General features: G+C 40.7%; 1 protein-coding gene across 4 annotated transcripts in view; it reads left to right on the top strand.

The window, feature by feature from the left end:
• The window catches only part of LOC122396918 (heterogeneous nuclear ribonucleoprotein K), a 149,742-nt gene that overhangs the window by 11,293 nt on the left and 116,934 nt on the right, over positions 1–21,515 (top strand). For 3 of the 4 annotated variants that reach the window (XM_043395688.1, XM_043395691.1, XM_043395684.1), the window contains exon 2: positions 5,905–6,002. The gene's annotated coding sequence lies outside the window, so the exon portion shown is untranslated. The remainder of the gene's footprint in view (positions 1–5,904; positions 6,003–21,515) is intronic. The other variant, XM_043395685.1, reaches the window with a different exon arrangement.

Genomic DNA, 21,515 nt, shown 5'->3' with positions numbered 1-21,515 from the left:
ATTGCCGGGGCGGTAGTTTAATTGAAAACACGGAGAGCAGAGAGACGTTTGAGAATAATTCACAATTTTCCTAAACAATTTATTCGAAGGGTCGAGGATCTCCGATATCGAGAGGTCAAATAGAATTCGTGAATTCCGCAAATGGCCGTCGCGTAAAAGAACTGGATGGAATTTCATTTTGTCGTTACATTCTCGAATTCTTCCGCCACGATTACAGGACATCGTGTATTGTATTTCGTTATAATTCGAGTCCCGAAATAATTGCAGCGAAAGAGTAATGGTCGAACGGAGTAACAGGGGCTGGAATTCACGAACGAGCGCGTCACGTATATAAAATTACAATTAATTTTTCGACAATTATCAGATTCGGTGTAAAAATAATTTTGGTTCGAGGGGGAAAAAAATAAATAATAGGGGACAAACAATAAAACGGTCGCAACAAGCAATTCGTCTAATTCAATGCGACAGCCCTTCTTACCCGGCGCGGGTAATTAACGTTAATTAGCGGACAGGCGCGCGAGCTTTTTGCGGAAAAGTCACAAGAAATTGCGAGGTCCCGTAAATACGCGCGCTTTCGTGGCTTCTCGTCGGCGTGCTTCAATTAAAGGCTTCCGACAGTAATGACTGTCTGGCGATGTTTACCAAACCGATGAATGGATTGAAAAAGAACAGACCTGAATAATCGGTACGCGTTCCGTGATCTATCTCGATCCCCTGACTGCGGATCGATCCTCTGCGTTTTCAGCCGGTCTGCACCGGACTGCCGTTCCCTAGCGATGAGTTCAAGTACACTGTCGTTCAAAAGTTTTGAGACAGATTCTGGCTGAACAAAATCATTTTTCCTACATAAAAATGAAATTTTTTTATTCAAAATCAATGGTTGTGAAATTATAAAAGACTAAGTGCTTATTACAGCAATGCTCGGATAACTGTGCGTCATTTTCGATCGGATAACTGAACGGTAGTCATCCAACGATCACTACGATGTTTGAAGTGTTTCTGCTAAAACAATAAAAAAATCTTTCGAACGAAAGTTAGTCAGTGATCGGTTGACGAGAAATGGGAGTAATAAAAATTAGCAAAATCCTTTTTGTTCGATAAAAAATGTACACTTTCTTGTACATCGATCGATTCGCAAAAGTATAAGGGTTCTTTCGGAAGTTTCGATTTTTATTTTTAATCTACGCGATACATCGTGTGCATCTCGCTAGGGCTGCAAGGGTTAAGAATCTGGAATGTATCCAAATTCTTGCCTCGTCATTTTTCCTCCCCCTCGCCATCGATCGTGTTCTCGAAAGCTCTTCTCGTTTTCTGCGTTCGAACTGGCTGCTCGAGTTCGTTTGGTGTTTCGTAATGGTGATCGTGAGAGGAACGTGGGCGTCGAGTGTGTCGTGGGTCTCGCAGGTGTAGCGTCCCGTGCCCGAGGACAGCTGCAGTCGTCCTTGTTTCGCAATCTCCCTCTTCGATGACCTTGAACCTGTCATTGCTCCACCTTGTCAACCAGCAGATCCTTTCGCTTTCGGTTCGCGTTCCTCGCCACGTGTCCTTAACGCACTCGCGAGCGAAAAAGAAAGAAGGCGCTTTCAGGCGCACGCCGCCATTATGCTTTGGCATCCAGCGGAGAGCTTTGGCTCTCAAGAGTCGCTATCAACGTCTGGAGGCGACCGGGGGAGGTTTCTTTCACGCTGAGAGGAACCTTCGTGCTTGGAAGTTTCCTCGCTCGTAATTGCAGCAAGGTTGATCATCGCGTGTCAGCGCGTAAAGACTCTCGAGAGCAAAACTCTACCGTGGACACCAAACGTCGGATTCTAGTCGAAAGCACAACGTCATATCTCAGAAATACTGTAGGAGAAATGTTATTTTTTGCACGATTAGTCTAAACGATTATACAAATATTCTAAATTCACAAGAGTCGAGGAGTAATATTTGTTCGTTGAATGTACAAGCAATAATCTACGAACTAAAAGTGGGTTAATTAGCTTATTCCATCTGGAAACTACCCGTGCATCTGCAATTAACACGTTGACGTAGAGACGAGTTTCAATTTTATTTGTAAATACAACATATGGAATATGTTTTCCCGCGAAGCAGCTTCGTATTATAATAGAGATTTGAGGAAGTTGAAAGGGTCGTATAACAGGTGGAAACTCCGCAATACGTGGACGTCCCAAAACAATTGTACAGCGGAATTTATGTGAAATTGCTCATATAATCCACTAATTGTGCTCATTATTTACAACTTTTCATTCAATTAACTGGAATCCTTAGATAAGCGAATTTAATTATACATTTAGCTTGTTCCTCTTTTGTGAACGTGGAAATGTCTAGCAAGGACAGTAATTAGATAAAGCTTGATAATTAAATTCTTTATTTGGTTGAACAGTGAAAATAGTAGATATATTTTACAAATACTAGTTCCTTAAAATCTCTCAAACACTGTAAATTAATTTTATTTGCATCTTTTACAACTTTTCTATTTTTCCGATTAAAATAAGACTAATCACGATATAATTTCACATATTTCTAATACAGTATATTGTCACTCATTAAATACGCAAACATGATTCAAATTATACCGTGTTCGGTCTTATTTTAATCAGAAAAACCTAACAAATATATCAGTAAAGATACCATTAAAAAAAAAAATAAAAAATACTAGACCAGAGGTGTTTGATGAATATTTCGTTCCAATAAATGAAGTTCCACGCTATTGACCATCGACTCTGCGTTTAAAGAACAACATCAAGCAAATATTGCGACTATGAATGACATTTTCGCGGATGCTTGTCTCCGTCGACCTTCCTCCGATTTGTTTCTTAAATGTCTCGGCGTTCCTGGACGACGGAATTTATTTCCCACGAAACGTTAGGTTCCTTTTGCTCCTCGTGGCGGTTACGATCGATGCTCGCAAAGTTTATTTGCCCCTTACGAGAATGAAACCCGAAAGTATCCCGCGTTGGTGGTTTTTATTGTTTTTTACGAGTGTCAGTTTTACGGACGGGGATTCTTTTATGAGGAATAATACGTGGAGAAAAAGGATACACGGTTCCTTGTCCCGTTCGAGCATGGAAACGAGAATCGGGCGTTGGGTCTTCCATTCACGGGCGAAACTAAAGTGGTCAGTGTGCCAAGATTGCGCGTAATGGCTAGAATTAACATTTCAAAGAGGCTCTGGCAACCGCTTCGAAACTAGTAGACGTCGACGCCGCCTCATTATGAATCAAATACTTTCATTCAGGCTCGCTTGAAAATTTCCGTGGACGTCGCACAATGAGGTATTTGTATGGAAAAGTATGTCGACCGTTTATACCGCGGCGACAAAATAGCACGTGCGACAAACGACACGATTGTACTAATTTCAAATACGAGGATCGTTCGAAAGATAAAGAGACAAATTGTCAGTTTTATGCCGTTACTTTAGTACCGTTTATGCAACGAATTCACCCGTTTTTCAACATAACTATAACTTCCATAATCAAAATTACGTCCAGCTTCTCAATAAAAAATTATACAATATGACGAGATATAAATTGGAAGGTGAATTTCAGTAAATACAAATTTTTTACTGTACTAATTTTGTGTCCTCGTTTGAAGATTCGGTTCAAAGAAAAATTTGTTTATCGCTAATTGAGAAACTGTCGTTAAATTGATTTCTCGATTTTTATCGAGACCGAGAGCCAACAAGGCCAATGAAAAAGTTTCTAATTGAAGCAGCTTTCCAGCCAATTTACCGGGCAAAGCGTACTACAAGCTCTGCCTGGAGTTAGTTTACCTCCGGTTTTTTAGTTGTCTCGAGCAGGTAAATAACTGCCAAGGTCTGAGTCCTCTCCGTTGCGGTTTCCAAATAAAAATTGCCCGCCACTTGTTTAAATTTCTATCCGCGCTTTGCAGGGACGTGTTTCTTGAAAACAAGGGATTAATGTCGTTAAAACAATTTCCTCGGCGGTACGTGCTCCGCCGCGATTAAACGAGCAAATATCTCTTTCGTTTTTGCAGTTCCTTCCCCGGGCGAGACAATTTGATTCTGCGTGTAACCAACGTGAAATGCAGTTTTTGAAAATAATATGATGAAATTTGTTCAGCACCTCGAAGCTGTAAACTTCTTTAAGACAACGGAATAACAGAATTTTCCAACGTCGATGGTAGACGGTCGAACAAGAAACGAACGTTCTCACGTTCGTCGGCGTATAATTCATTAATTCGCGTGAAACTTCGACATATTGCGTACGCGGGGGACTCTTTAAACGCGAAAGGATCTTCGTGTGCATCGCGAGATTTCCATTTAAATGTCAGAGCCGATCGACGGGAATGAGGCCGTGAATTCGCACATATGTTTAACGATATTGTGCATTTTAATTCCATTTGGCCTTTTGACCAGCCGATTCGCTAGCATCAGCCTTGCTTTCCGTTTCACGAGCTGAAAAACCGAATCGAATAAACTCGGTAAAAACTATAGAGTTCTGTTAAATTAAAGTACCAGATTTATGGAAACAATTACTTCGAAAATATTTCAAAATTCTTTATTGTATTTTTATTACGAACGGGATAATTTATATTGGAAAGTTTTTATACGATCAGCCACTTTGTCTTTAATTCATTTAAAACAAGAATATCTGATTGTCGAGTGATAACTTCGTATCAACCAGTAACAATAAAGAATGCAACATCGTGGCTGAGATACTCTGTGGTTCGGGGATTCGACGATAACGATAAATAACTGTTCGCTGGAAGGATCGCGATCCTCGATGATAGAAACAAACACCAGGAGTCTTGAATCAGGCTTAGCCGCCGATTTATGGGCCACTTTCGCGTCCGAATCGAGTCTGGTTTAATCAACGATCGATTAAAGGAAGAACGCGAGTACAGAGGTGTCGCAAAACCTGCAAGAAAATTTATTACGCGCCAAATTGGACATTTCTTCATATAATTTCACACCCTCGTCGATTTTTCCGTATTCATATCACATTCTGGAATTAATGTTTCGGTCAAGACCGATGAATAACAGTTTAAAAATTATTTTTAAGATCGTTTCGATCCCCGGTTCTGTTATTATATTTTATAATTCGAAGCGTTGGTTCTAAAGTCCCCCAAACGACTCGAGTTCGAGACCCGCGGACGAACGACGATGGGAAGGGATTTTCTTTTGGAAACGTTCAACAAAGTGCAAGGGAACAGGTGAAATCTGTGCACGATAACGTACGGATACGAGGGGATGTTCTATCGCGGTCAGATCGATAACACGAAGTCCCAGCGGGGGCGGATGGTAGAATTATTGCGAAGTCAGGATACTTCTGACGAGATGTGCGGAGCTGGGGCGTTCAAGTGAGATCGACGATCCGGAAAGTGGCACGGAAGGGCTTAAAGGGCAGACACTCACGGTACAGGCGACCTAAATTCTTAGGAGACCTAAGGGTAACTGTTGGTTTTCCGTCAAACGATCGACCGTCGCGCACTGGGTCGGAATTCTTTCGCGTTGCAGAAACAATAATCGTCATCAATGTCAATTACGGGTGGGAAAATATTCCGGAAGCAGTTTCATTGGTAATTGGTAGTAAACCTTGTGGATAGCACAAAGAAAACAAATATTGAGCTTGAGGGGTCTCACAGTGTGATTAGTTGGCCCACTTCGTCATAAAAATATATTCGTGATGCTAAATACATATACGATTACGATAATAACATAGAAATAAAATGATATTTTTTCAATTAATTGATATTAACCAGCTTTTGCTCCGATTCTGTTGTCGAGCAGTATTCTGTGTTCCTTTCAATGTTATCGATCATCGTCTAATTGGAGCTTTATTGTGGAATACTGTGTTGTAGTTCCCGATTCTGCATAAAGCGTACTCCTCGCAAGAAACTTCTTTACGATTTGAATTATTTTTTCTTTATCTTTGTTTCCAGATTCTCTCCCGGAGGTAAGCGAACCTAACGATCTTCAGATTTTCCTGGAATCTTTCAGTATATCAGTGCTTCTAAATTGGCCCGTTTTTACGAACAAGGTAAACTATATTTTAATATCAAAGATTCTCCTATCATTAAGACTTAACACTATTTCTACCAAACGCGAAAGTCACCATTGACAATTTGAATATGATTCGTCATAGAGTCTTATAAATTGAAATGAACGAGGTATTCTCTTTCACGACCATTCGAAATTAATTGAAATTAAATAGCATACGCTTGAAAAATTATTTGGTATTAAATCGTACGTCAAGGGATGAAGAATCGTTCCGCGATTAAAAGACTTTCCGGTCAAAATGCGCGTGCATACAAACCGCGGTTGAAACAGTGTTAAGCAACGCTTGCTGTATTTTTATTTTTGCTAAATCACGATTGGGAAAAGTCGGCGCGTGTGTAGGAATTTCTCTTTGAAATTTACCGCAATAATTGCGGCTCCGGCGAGCAATTTTCTTCCCGCCATCGGCAGAATAATGAAGTTGCACAAACGACGATATTTTATTAAGGTCCATTATTATCCAACGCCAGTTCGCAGATTCAATGGGAACGATATTAAAGCGTCCACGGTAACAATCCGCGCTCGTTAAATTCGCTATTCTAACCGCTAGATCGATACATCCGAATCTGGAAACGGCCAATTCAAAACGAACAATGGACTCCTCTTTTATCGTCCGCCACTGTTTCTTCTCTCTCGAGGCTTTATTTTTTCCTTCGAGGATGGACACTCCCGTTCGAGCGTCCGTGTTGCTGGTGGGCTTCTGGCGATCATAATCAGCCCTCGGCGAGTATCCTCCTTCGGAGAGGCCCCGGGGTAGCAGTGACTCGTCGTGAAAGATAGAACCGTCCCTGAATTATTGAGGATGGCGTGCCACTCGTTGCTGTTTTCGCAACCGAACCGCCTTTCCGTCTGACCGGTTGTTTCCAGTAATGCCTTAATGTTACATCAAACGATCGGTTCTCCGCGAAACGAATCGAACCGACACGAGTCCTCTTCCGCGAGCTCGTCGAACACCTTATGGCATTTCTTTTACACCTGACGTCGTTTCGATTCACCGCCTTTTCCTTGCCCACGTCGCGTACAACGGTCTTTTTGTTTTTTATTTTTTATTATCCCCCGTATTCGATGCAAAAGGTAAATAAATAAATAGAATACCTTGCTCAGCAGTCTTGCGAAGGATGCTTTAAACAGACACAAAGGTGTACAACGTATAGGTATATATCACTTTCAAAACTTTGGAAACAAAAGATTTTTGTGTTAGCGATCGTCCATTAGTAAATTTGAAATTTTAAATGTTTTAATTATCGTTCAATAAATTTCGCGAAAAAGGCACTTTAATCGAAACTATGGAGACTAAACGTTTCTACTTTGTTGTCGGTGTTGGGTAAATAGTAATCTGTTCACATTATTTTCGCAAATTGCATTGTAATTAAACTGCATTTATATTATAATTACACGAGAATTGTTTTGTAATCGCAGTGTAATTACAGTGCAACCACTTTGTAAAATTAATATGTTGAAAATAAGTGAAAACAGATTACATTCTGTCTACTATAAGCAAAGCATGTAATTACCTTTTTCGACACGAAAGGAAATATGAATTCTTGTTTTGAGAGTTAATGATTTTTCGCCATAAACGATGAGTTGTGTTCTGGTTGACCGTGGACGAGGAACGTGCTTCATTTAAAAACAATGGGGAAAGTGCGGAAGCTTGGAGTATGTAACTTGGAACTGGCAATGTAAGGATCAGGCTAAGACAAAATTCCCACGTCGAGAACGGGGTTTGTTTAAAAAAAATGATCGAAATTGACGCGTGGTAGGAACGTCGGATGGTTTTCTAGCGTCTAGACCACGGACGAGGCGGATCGTCGGGAACGGGAGTGGATCGTGAAGAACGTGGGTGCAGTTCGTCGACAAGTGGGCGAGTCATACGATTTCAGGTCATCTTGCACTCATATCGGCTTTAATTGAGACGCTCGTTAACGGGTACGTGCTTGTTAAAATTTGAACCGCGCCCTTCTCTGCGTTCCGCACAGTTCCCGCGCGTTTATTCAGGCTTCTTTCATCGGGTCACATTTTATTTTCTCACGGAGGAAGATCACGACTTTTCATCTCGCGACGGGATCTCAGTGAAACTTTTTTTTTTATGGCAGTCGTCGTCGAGGCCAGGAATTACCCACGAGAATCCGCTGCATCGACAGGGGGTTGATTTACGATGTTCCTCGAATTCCAGATACCACCTTGGATCTCCTTCTCGTCAAGTTTCGATTTTGCTTACGGCCAAATCCTACTTAAAAATTACTCGTTTGTAATTCGAGCGTATTCTGTCTGGCTTGCCGACAGGTACTCTTAATTCCGCCCCTAATCGCGGGGCTGTGTGTTAGAAGCTTTGGGAGATTTGTGTAACGACGCATCTGTTTGCCTATGTTGCACGAGATGGAGGATTTCCATGGCGGTCGACGCTTAATCTAGTTAATTCGACGCATATCGGTTGAACGCGTCGGGGGCTGCAGGGAAATCTAACCAATTTAATCAGACAGCTGACTAGCTAACCCTTTGCCATCCTATGTCGAATCCAGCTCGACAAAGAATTTTTTTTGTCACTGTTGTGTCTATCCTATCGAGTTACTATGATTCGACACAAACATTTAATAATTAAAACTGGATTATAAATTGTTTATTTGATTGAAAATGAATTTAAATTTCTATAGAGGATGTGTCCCCGCTTAGGGAACACCACGTATTGTTGTCACTATTTACTTATCATAGTTCATATCATACCTCTCTATCGGTTTCGTAATTGGGCATTTCTTGCCCATTAATATTAAATAATGAATCTATTTCTTAAATAGAAGCAACACAGTGTAATAGAGAGCATTAATAGAAATAAATGGAAAGAATTCGTAGGAAACATGTTCACCATTACGGTGTACGAATACGGGGGTAGCTCTACATTGTTTATATATATATCCCCACTATAAAGTCCAAGGAAACAGAAGATAATTCTTCGATAAAATTCGAACTTGTTCCAGTCGTATCGGTTCTAAATAATAGAAACGCGCGGAGACTCGAAGTTTCAAGGGTGGGTTTCTAAGCCACGAGGACACCCAGCATTGTTCCCCTAAGGTTATAGAAAGTTAACAAAAGTGTCTGACGAACTGCGCCCAGGATAGGCGTGCGTGGTGTCGGGGAAAGCCTAATAGAAAAGATTTCTCGCCGCTGGAATCGCCCTGCACGGTTTGTTAGCGATTACTAACGGTCCCAACGGGCTGGCTGCGACGTCAGGGTTTGTGGCGACCGGTTTAAAACGCGCGAACGCCCGCGAAGAGCTCGTTTACGCGACGGAATTTAACCCGACCGCGTTTTTCAGAGCCTCTTTGGCGATAGTGCGGACTAAAGAGTCAGCGCATGTGGGACGCCATATAGGCGACAAGTGCAGCGCAACACGGAAGGCGAGAACGCGCAGCATAGGTGTGCGACGACCGTGGTAAAACGTTAGGAAAAAGAGGAACACGAACGTGTAGTCAGAAGGGATGCTTTGCATTCGAATCCGTCGCGTTAAGTCCCGCACGGACATAATAACCGTGCAACACAGCGACTGAAGCTGCGTGTTTTTCAAAGTGGGAGACGCGCGCTCCGGGGAGGAGTATTATAATCCGAGAGGAGCACGAAAGAACATTTTTAACATGAATAAATATATCTTTCTATCGGCGGGTCGACTGTCGCGTCTATTTTACGTGTCTAAATAGAAAATAAGGTCGGTGTTCGCCGTATAATTATCCAGAGAGTTTTTAAAAATCCTAGATACGATTTAAGAGAAGTGGGACGAAAAAAAAAATACAAATTTAGAGTTTTTAGAGTACTCTTCTCTGATGAAAGTAAATTTAATATTTTTGATACTGATGGTCAATCCATAACAAGGGGTGGTAATATAGCAGTATATAGGGAGATTCTAGAGGCCAAAATAATATGAAAATCAAGGATATTAATTTGTTGATTGAGGCTTCGTTACAAAGTTATTAACAAATTAAATTAAAAAATTTCAAATCGTTCTAAAAAAATTATTTTCGGTTGCGGGGGTCCATTACAATCATTTTTGGTGAATAAACATACCCTCGAAATCCTACGCATTTTCGAGAAAAAAATTCATTACCGAAAATGTCTGACCATACATTGACATGTTTCACTTGAAATTTTTCGGCGAAAAAAGATCTTTTCAAATCGTTCTAAAAAAATTATTTTCAGTTTCGGGGGTCGATTACAACCATTTTTGGTCATTAGACATACCCTCGAATTCCTACGCATTTTCAAGAAAAAAATTCAGTAAGTGCAGAAATTTTTCGACAAAATTTAAAAATTTCAAATCGTTCGAAAAAAAATATTTTCAGTTGCGGGTGTCGGTTACAACCATTTTTGGTCAATAGACATACCCTCGTATTCCTACGCATTTTCGAGAAAAAAATTCAGAAAGTGCAGAAATTTTTCGACAAAATTAAAAAATTCCAAATCGTTCTAAAAAAAATATTTTCAGTTGCGGGGGTCGATTACAACCATTTTTGGTCAATAGACATACCCTCGTATTCCTACGCATTTTCGAGAAAAAAATTCAGAAAGTGCAGAAATTTTTCGACAAAATTAAAAAATTCCAAATCGTTCTAAAAAAAATATTTTCAGTTGCGGGGGTCGATTACAACCATTTTTGGTCATTAGACATACCCTCGAGTTCCTACGCACTTTCGAGAAAAAAATTCTTTACCAAATATATACTGTGTGGCCGGATAACTTTTTAACGAAGCCTCAATCAACAAATTAGTATCCTTGATTTTCGTCTTATTTTGGTCTCTAGAATCTCCCATTAAAATTTTTCCCAGGGTTGGTTGAACACCGTGTATAGAAATAGTTTGAAACAAATATAGAGGAAGATTTTTCGTTTCACGCATGATAAATATAAATAACGCGATATTATAACTTTTATCTAACATTTACGTAACTCTTGAAGCATCTTGCGTTGCGTGCGTTTGAAGGAGGCCTCGAGCAAGCCGCTCGTTTCGCGAATGCGTACGAAAATGGCGATGCACGCGCGACGCGAAAGAATGCAACGTTTCGCAACGGGTAAAAAGCGAACCGTCAGTGGAAATAAATCGTTTGACTGGAGCACGGTGATCCGTTGAGTAATCGTCGACGATGACGCGTAGTACGCTTGATTCGCGAGACGTTCTCAGATTTCTCAGATCCGCCATGGCGTCGTCGCGTATCGTACGCGACGCAGAATTCTCTTGTTTTGTTCCTCCCGCATGCAAAATTCTACCTTGACTCCGGTAGACGGCGATGTATTTATAGATTGACCTCTCGGTTGTAAATATGCTATTTTAAGTACACCTACGGACGTGGAAGATACAATTCCGTCGTATATTTTCGATGCAACTGGACGGACGAGAATTGCTCGGTTATAAACAGGATTTGTTTTCGAGAGGTAGTAATATTCTTGGTTGATAGAGCAACACTGTTGTGCCATTTTCTCCTAGACTCGCCAGAAGACTCGTCCGGTAATGCTTTCCCAGTGGATGCTGCAACAGTTGGAAGTTCTCTTATGCGTGGAGCTTATAGATCTCCTGCAAAGAAAATAGAATTTCTACGTTCGAGATATGGGAACAAAAAATTTGTTATATTCATTCAGAATCATTTAAAATTAAGTTGATTGATTAAATTATCCAGGGTTAGGTTTAGAAACAGATATTTTATTGCTGGATCTAGTACTCTATGTTAAGATTGTCTGCATTTGTGTTCTGAGTAATTTGAATATTTTCAATTGATGAATTTGAACGAATATTTTGCAGTACTTTCTATACATTGCTGTTAATTAATTGATAGCATTATAATATCGGTGTTATAGAAACTTGTACGCTGGATTTGATTTAGTTTAGATTGTATCTTATCAAGGTACATATTATATTTTTACAGCATAACAGATAACAGCCATAACGATGTAAAACATTTGCGCAATCGTTCTCGGAAAAATGTACCTTCACTGTTTACACGATTCCGGCACTCCCAGTGAATCATCGACGTTATGTGCAGACCAACATTCAAATCGATTTGTTCATTAATATTTGTAAAATTATGTCATTCGTCTTGAATAGTCATATCTAATATAAATATGCTTATTCTTAATTAGTTGCACCAAGGTGTGTGCTATTTAATACATCTTCTCAAAGTTCTCGTTTTACCGAATGGCTTCACTCGATGCAACGATCTTCATCTTTTTGTCTCGTCAAACACCGCAAAGATCACTAAAAAATTACATATAAAAAGTACATATTTTCGACGCTCGTAAGAGGAAACTTTTTTCCCCCAGTAACGTTACAAAGTAGGTACTTTACGCTCTTAAGAAAGTTTTACGTTTCGTGGCATAGATAGTACAATTTTCCATAATCGCCTAATACATACCCATCCTGCGTTGTTTTTCGTGGTCGTGACGGTGGGGTTGGGAGGGGTGGCAGGCAACCTTTCGCTGCTTCGTCTTATTCATTATTGAGCACCGTTGGCCATAGTTCGAGCAACCGGCACAGAATCGAGTATTTCTGTCCAGGCGTAATTTGTCCATCGTGATGTGCTCGCGGGTGGTGCACGGCCGCGATATTATGGCATAAACGCGTAAACCGGCCTTATTACGTGCGGCATTCTCGCGTTGTCGGTTCTATCGATCGATCATGCCGCGTAATACTTAGTCGACAATTCGAACCTATGCAGTACTTTGCCTCCGTACTTTCCTAATTACGGGTTGCCGGTCATCGATAATGAATCGCTTTCCATACGTTCTGCGAATCTGAACTAAGTGCACGGGCTAGCGTTGCCCTGGCGGACGTGGAATTAAATATCGCGGACAGAGGTCAATAGTTACGCGAAGTTTTCATTGGGAGAACGATCGTAGCGAGCAACGCGAACTAAATTTTTATGGAGAACGATGCACGCAATCGGAACCAGGCGCGTCGAAAATGATACATTTCAAAATTGTCACGTTTTGGAATTGGATACGGTTAGGTAGATAACGATCTTTTAAATTAATATACGATATTAAAAGCATGAATTTACGATGCACGTGGAGTTTTTCCATGGATGGGTGGTATTGTTTACATAGTTGCTGTTAGGCGAAATGTTGGCTCGTAAATTTCTAAGCGGCCTGAATACTTGTTCCAACCAAGCGTGACACTTGCTACCTGTATCCTTTGGTGGTAAATTACCACGAAGGTTGCACGTTCGATAGAAGGATGGGTTCGTTGGTGAAGTCGTCGCATGCTAGGGCAGGATACATATTGCGGGCAGATGCGACGCGAATACACTCTGGTTCTTATATAACGGTTCATATGGAACAAATTACCCCCCCGTAACCCAAATTATATTCGATCTTCGAAAAATACATCGAAAGTTCTTTATTACAAATTTATTAGAAGATCGAACGTTTAGCGAATAGAATCAATTTTAAACCACTCGATAAACGCGACAAACAAAGTGGGTAATGTTATGTTTAACAAGGTTCAATTTCAAGCCTCTCGGAACACGGAAGAGAAGAAAAATGGCAGTTCGAGCCGATCCGCGTGTTCTCTGGGTCGCGTGCACCCGTTTCCTGACCCACCAAATCATTTCCCGCGCGTACCAATTACGCAATGTTCTCATAGCATTATTCTCGTCCACCCACGCTGCGTGTCTCTCGTCCCCTAAGCCCTTATCCCAACTAAAATTACGCCAGGTATGTTTAACAATCCATATCGTGGTGGATTTGGGCGGATCGGGGAACGATTCTTCGATTTTCTTATTAATTTTAATCCACCTTTTCATCAAAATTCATATAAAAGTTGTTCGATGTTACACATTCAATAATTTCGGGTTAGTTTCATCCTTCGAGTTTCCGTTATTAAAAACAAAGAAAAGTCATTAACTTTTCATATCTCTACAAATCAGAGATCGACCAAATTTTATTTCCGTAAAATTGAACGAAGTCAATAATTTATTCGGTGGCAGTTGAAATTTCATTTATACATAGCGAAATATTTGATTCCATACCTGATACAAATTTGTATTTTTAAGATCAAAGTGTTTATATTTTATTTAAAATCGTTATAAGAGTTTCACCAAAAGCAAGGTGGATAAAAAGCAGTCCAGAAAAAGCTTGTAAATCATTGTACTCGTAAATCATTATCCTGACAATGACAAATCTATACTGGTGTCCGAATATTTTTACGATCGATATATTGCAACAATGTTTCTAGTCAAAAATACTGGAATAAAAGAAGTGCCCCTGGCGGATGGGATCTAAAAGGTTTTAAATATTTTACGAAAGTATCCAAGCGAACAGTAAAGAAAATTGAATTTATTTTTAAATGGTCAAAGTGGCCCCCCCACCAACACCCCCGAAGACGGATATATCGTGGATACGGAGGGAAAGCGACGTTTAGATAGTGGTAGACGGTCGAGGGGAGGTTGGGTTGGCGTCGTAGGTCGAAGAAGAAAAGTTGAATATCAAATATGCTCGGACAGATGCGTCGTCCCACAGTAGTTTGCCATTCTTCCTCGTCCGTTACGCTCTTTCCTTTTCTCCTTCAGCTTGTTTCCCTGTTTTCCCTGTCTCGCTGTCCTGCCTCGCTCCGTTTTCAAGTCCCTCCATCCTGACCAACATGTCCGGACCTGCTGGCTCTTTCTACGTTTTTCCCGCCGTGTAATTACAGTTTTCAGCGTGCGTTGCACGCCTGGCAAAAAGAGTTCACGTACTCTCGGGAGCCGGGTACACGACGGCCTGAATTAGGCCCGAAAGGTGGTAATCTAACGTTGCCCAGCGCGTCAGACACACCACCCTCTTTTCGTTTCTTTCATTCGACGCGAAGAGCCGTCGTTGGGACTCGCGTTTACCAATTTTTATTTTCGCCGTATATACCATTTATACGGGTGGGAACGCGGGAGGGTGACGGGGTACGCGTCAGCTAATAACTGGTTCGTAAATGGAACGATGACGAGACAACGTGCACACAGAATGTTTCCCAAATTACTGTTATGTCCTTTACTTCCTCCCCCCCTCGTCACTTCTTCGTGCCACGTTTCCGTCGTTCGATAATTCCTGGCTACTTTTTGGGGATAGAACGGACGAGGTGCTCCCAGTTTTTATGATTACAAAGCACGATCCGATCGAACCAAATATGCAAAGCTTATGCACAGTGTCTCGTATTCGTAGACATAATCGTATAAATGAAAAAAAATTTGCTTCTTATGAATTGTGTTTGAATAAAGTAAAAAAAAAAAAAACGTCTGGGCACGTATTAATGATTTGTATACAGTTTACATTACCATATCTTCTATCTAACACAGTGGTAATAAAGAATATTTGGTAAAAAAATAAATGATAAATAATTCGTAAGAGCTTCTTTTCGTTTATAGTGAATCATCATTGTACGAATACCAGTGGGGGAGTAACTGTAGTTTCTATTTTATAATTGTATGGTTACTATGCTTGCTATGAAAATTATAACAGACGTAATTGTTAGTTTAATTCGTCGTGATTTGCACTTGTTTTATTTCAGACATTAGTGTTATTCAGCACATTTTGCTGACCAGAGCATAGAAAGGCATGACTTTAGACTCTTAGGACTTGTGTAATATTTGTGATAGATACATCTTCGAATCCCTCGTAGCGTATATGAAGTATCGTCGACGCCATGTCTCGATCGAAACTGGAAAATCTTTGGCGATAACCATATATATTGCGTCACGTACCCACGTTCGAGCTTTTAATGCTGCCTCGATTGTTCAAGGAATATCTTAAACTGTTGGATCGTCTTTCAATGGTCGTTTCTCACGTACACCAATCACTATAAAACATGTGATCAATAAAATAAAACAGTAAGTAGTATAGAACAGTGATATAAAATAAAAATTTATACGAAAAGGAACGTACAAGTTGAAATATCTAATATGAAAGATTCAACAAACTTTTATAACTTAAATCTAGACTTATGTGTACTTCGATCGGAATAGAGTTGAAATAATAAGCAGATACGTAGAAAAAAATGAGGTTGAACGCAAAGAACGCAATATCGTGTTTCATGTTGCTATTTAATATGAATTTTATCTATTTTATCTTTTTTTGCAACCAGCATTTACTATTTAATTGAAGCCGTTCCAAGCGATCATTATTTGTTCTATTAACTCTTTTTGCTTTCTGTGCCACTTTCATGCAACTTATATTTGTTATTAAATTGGTAATCGTGTAATAAAATAGTTTGCTTCTATGAATTATTCTTGGTTTTACATAGCTTATTTTGGACTGTTCTTCGAATTTTTGATTAGATAAAAGAATCGAATAACAATGTTTAAATACATTTCGGTTTGGATGGACACAAATTAACGCAAACAATTCCTCGCTGGAATAAATGTGTTTCGATTCCTCGTTAATTATTTGAATAAAGTTTCGTCATACTCGGTATTAGACCGAAAGTCATCAGCTTTAGGCTAGCACCGCGTCAACAGTTTCCATTCTTCATGGAAGATGTATCGATGTTAGCATTTTATATCGATGAAATATTGACACATCCGCGCGTCGCAGCTGAAAGTAGAAGCGATCGATAGAAATATCGGAGAGCAACGGGAAGATATAAGCGAATTTCGTTCAAATGAATATTGTGGGTCAATACAGTTGGCGCTGGAATACTTCCGGGCCATTTGAAAGGAGGAATCGACAGTCGTGCAAAACGGAATTGCTGTTGTTTGATCGATCGGAACCTGGGTCGAATCCACGAATGATCAAAGCCGAGAATCCAATTTATTCATTGCATTTCGTTCGAGGCATTGCTCCTCCAGGAAGACCTTTAGAGTCTGTGCATCCCCTTCGGGTTATTCGCCTTTAAATATTGAACTTCGGCTTTGGCGAAACGCCTTCTTACACCCTTTCGATCAGCACTTTCTTCCTAAGGCACGTTTCCCCGTCGACTTACGACTTCTCTAATTTTTATGAATACTGATCCCCTCTATTCTCGTTCCAGCCACTTTTCTGCCTCTCGAATTGGAAATTGTGCCAATTATCGAAATACCAGGATATTATAAATTAAAACGAAGAGTGACAAATTTGTTACATAAGGATTCGTTTAACTATAACTCTCCATTCCAAAAACATTCGCCTCTAAATCACGCGAGCGTTCGCGTAAAATAATTGAAAAGACCCCTATTTTTAACGCTTCTCGAGAGGGGCGGATATAATCTTGCTTCCCCCCTTTTCTTACGAAAGCAAGACGATCAAACGAAAGCTGTTCCGAACGCGAAGAAGTTTCCCGACGCATCGGCGTAATAACTTATGCATTCATAACGACACGGGGTAGATTAAGTTCCACGGAGGACGGACCCGCGTTCCCAGTTTCTGCGAATCCACCCACAACCCTGGGAGCACGAAGGGCGAGAAGACGACAGGGGGGTGGGGGGGTAGGTGCGTGGAAGTCCCCGAGGGCAGGCAGATTCGATCGAAATCCATTTAACTTGCCATCGCGAATTCGATTCGTAAGATTCCGCCGTGGCGCGTGGCGAGAAGGGAAGAAAAGAAATGGCGGCGGGGAGGCGAGAGGGGGTGGTTGGGCGCGCGCGAGCGAGCGACAGCGGAGGGACGAAGCGCGATTAATTATGCAGAAAAGCTGCGATCGATGGCGGAACGTGCCCCCGTAAAATATTGATACCACGAACAGACTCTACCACCATAACCGTTCTCTGTTCTCCACCCTCGATCCGACAACTACTGTGCTATTTCGTTTTGGAATTACACGGAGCGGGATGAGGAGGGTGGGCGGTGGGTGGTTGATGGTGTGTACGTGTGCGGAGACGTTGGATTATACTACGAACGACGATAGTTCAACGAAGAAGAGGGAGAAATAGGAGCTTTCTGGTCGATGGAAATTCGCTTAATGATCTGTGCTTTGTCGGTGGTCGATTGGAAGAAGTCGCGAGAGGGAGGGGGATGGAAATTGTTGGAGGAACCGATTCGAAGTCTGTGACGTGTTTTTCCACCGGTCGGTTATATATTTTGGCCTCGTTGAGATTTGCTTAATGATCGTGAAACCGTCGGGGAGCGAGGTAGCTGCGGCGTTTCGGGGGTATTTTGCATTTTCATTGTTCGCGAATTACGCGTTTCGAAACGTCTTGTACTCGTATCGATTAAAATGTGAGGACGTCGAGAAATGGAAATTTTTGTCGGTTAACTTTGTTATGCAACGATGCAAAATACGAATTATCGTAGCTTGTGCACGATTGTCACGTCCGGAAATTATATCGAACGTTATCGATTCGATAGCTAAGCGATTTTTAAAATGAACAACTGCTTCGAATTTTCGTTTCACTTAAGTATAAATAATGGAGACTAACCAGCTGGATCGATTAATCTATTAAAAAGTAATATGTTTCCATTCACAAAAACTATACGAACTTATCTATTTCTATTCAATTTATATGTGAAACATTTTTTGACAATATCAAAAAGAGTTATTCCTGGTGATAAAGTTTGACAAGATATATATAATGTATAGATATTTTGTAGATTCAATAAATAATATTTTGCTGCATTCTTTAAAACATTTTTATGAATGAGTATTTTAATATATTCTGTTCGTTGTACATTCAGATCCTTTAATATGAACGAAAGAACGGTATTGTTCGTTTCCAGCGGCGAATATCCGAAGAAATACTATTTCGTAATCGAGTAAAATATATTTCCTTACGCAAGCTTGGCACAAATTATTTTGCCTTGAGTTTTGCACGTTCCATATCCCCGCCGGAGTGTAAACAGAAAATAGATTAGACTCTCGCGATATATCGACTTTTTATTTCTGTGTCGCGAGGAACGATAAGGCATTCCGGCATGCAATAAATGCGATAAATTCGCAGACCGACAAAACAGTTCATCGTTGCAATATAAACGCTGAAACGAGCAATACGTTGGCCGTGTTACGCGATTAAAAAGAAACATACCATGCTCCGTTTCGATTTTTCGGTGATGATTTTGTACTATATAATGAAGGGATTAACAAATTCGGTCAGCACATTAATCCGCAACACTCGTCCAATCAACTTCGCGACGGATATAAAAATCTAAACGATGCTAATATTTTATTCGATGATTATATACGTCTAGCAATGATCCACAGTGGGAATGAAAGGGTTAATAAATCCAGTCAGCATATTAACCTAATTGCTCGTGTCCAATCGTTGCCTAGCTCTCAGCTGGATACCCATCCAATCAGCTTTGCAACGACGACATATTCGGGGATTCGAAAATCCAAACGATAGCAATATCTTATTCGATAATTACAAATGTCTAGCAATAATCTATATTGGGAGTGAAAAGGTTAATGCGCGCAGTTAGCATATCAACCAATTTGCTCGTTTCCAATCGCAGCTTCGTTCTCAGCTGGATACCCATTCAATTTTGCAACATGCTTAGAGATTTAAAGTTCTAAAAATATACAAATTTTATTCATCGATCTTCAGACGTGAAAAATCTTAGTTGCACGGTACAATTATTGCCTGTTTCTCAATTCTGCGTCCACCCACAACCAATATCGCAACGACGACATATTCACAGACGAAAATCAAAACGATGGTAATATTTCGTTCGATACGTGCAACTATCTAGCAGCGTGAACGAAAGAGTGAATAAATTCGCTCGGCATCTTAACCCAATTGCTCGTTCCTAGTCGTTGCCTAGTTTTCAGCTACCCACCCATAGCCAATTTCGCAACGTTGGTATTTTGCCGGTCGTGAGGCTCGGAAAAGCCTCATCGACGACGCAAATAAATACAACGTAGCCGCGGTAAACGCAGATATCGAAAGGAGAGAAACAAAGGAACCCTTCCCCGGTTCCCGCCCCCTTTGTACGCCGATCCTTGGACTCTGCGGTCGAAGGATGATGGCCTCGGGCCGTGAGAAAGATTCCACGGACGGTTTTCCTTCGACTAGTCGCGAACGTAACCATCCTAACCGCGAGCGTTGTTTCTCTCTCCTCCCCGGCCCTCGCGTGCTGAAAGTATATTTTTTTTTTTTTCGGCTTCGGAAACCTGCTCGGGTAAGGGACCACGACGACGGGGCTCTCCTCCGCGGGACAATGGATCTGTTCGTCTTTCTGCTGATGCAACTTCACGCTTCGTGCGAAACCCAACGTCCCGGCGCCCGATACACGGCCGCCATTGTGTTCTTCTATCGGGTTGAATGAATTTTACGACCGACTGTTCGCTATGCCGCGGCGATCCGCGATTTCTCGCCCGGGTCCTTGACTCGGAAGAGCCCCGTGGATCCTGTCGAGGAACGCGAACAGAACGCCCAGAAATCAAACTACTCATGATTTGTCACGTGCAGATCGAAATTAACATAACCCAGACCACTCAAATGATCGTTTATTTCAGCATCGTTTAACTAAACGACTTCTCTTATAGTATACGTACATTGAATTTTGTTTAATTAAATTGAAAACTTGCTGGTTTTGAAGCTGGTATAAATCCATTTTGTCATACATTGAGATATTTAAGTGTCTCTGTGTGAATAAATTAAAAAGGAAACTTATCAACGGTCTGAAAGACACTAAACCTACCACGATCGGTTAAATGAACGTTTTTAAAGTTTCGTTTACAATTTATAACATACAATGTTGTTTTAGCATCATTTGTTGCCACTAGTATCATTCCACTGTCTTACAAGCGTCTAGCAACGCGTACTAAAAATAGATAAATTTTGAACGCGTGTAGTTCCTAAACTACTAGTGTTTTATCAATAATTAAACCACTGCTAGAAACGGCAAGGCCTCCCCTTTAAAATGGCTTTTGGTTTTTGTCGATCGGACTTTTCGTTTCGGAGATATCGTAATTTATGTAAAGGGGTAATTTTTAAAATTCCACTGTCCGTCTTACGAAAGCCTAACGACGCGTATTAAAAATACTAAAACTTTAGATGCGTGCAGTTCCGAAACTACTAGTGCTTTATCAATTATTAAGCCATCATTAGCAGCGGTAAACCTTCCCCTTTAAAATGGCTTTTGGTTTTTGTCGATCGGACTTTTCGTTTTCGAGATATCGTAATTTATGTAAAGGGGTAATTTTTTAATTCGACTATCTCTGTCTCCGTCTGACGCGTCGCGTTGTACCTCTTTGTCGCACGTGAGTTGTGACCGAGTGACCCAGTTTGGGCGTAGTATTTCCAAGAATTTACTACGCACTGTTTACTATTTTCACGCGCGCGAGTTCATTGATCACAATGAACGTAAACAAACGCTTCGAGCCCTTCTATCTCCGAAACCGGACACCGCGTCGACTTGAAACTAAAATCGCTATATCTCCGGAACTAATAAAGCTATCGGCTTGTACGAACGCTCATTTTAAAGGGCATTTCATCCCCTATCCGATCACCATATCAACTATTCTAATTTATGCTGTCTTCCATGTTTATTTTGAAGTTTACTTTGACCATGACCACAGAGCTCCATTTTTTCTCTTGTCGAGCGTTATTTTTTAAAAACACGGTCACTTTGAAATTGAGTCTATGA

Source organism: Colletes gigas, unplaced genomic scaffold (genome assembly GCF_013123115.1).
Source record: "Colletes gigas isolate AHSC1104 unplaced genomic scaffold, ASM1312311v1 Colletes_gigas_Sc00008, whole genome shotgun sequence".
NCBI classification, from domain to species: Eukaryota; Metazoa; Arthropoda; class Insecta; order Hymenoptera; family Colletidae; genus Colletes; species Colletes gigas.
Note: the sequence above shows the minus strand (reverse complement) of the source record. Positions and strands in the feature narration are given on the sequence as shown.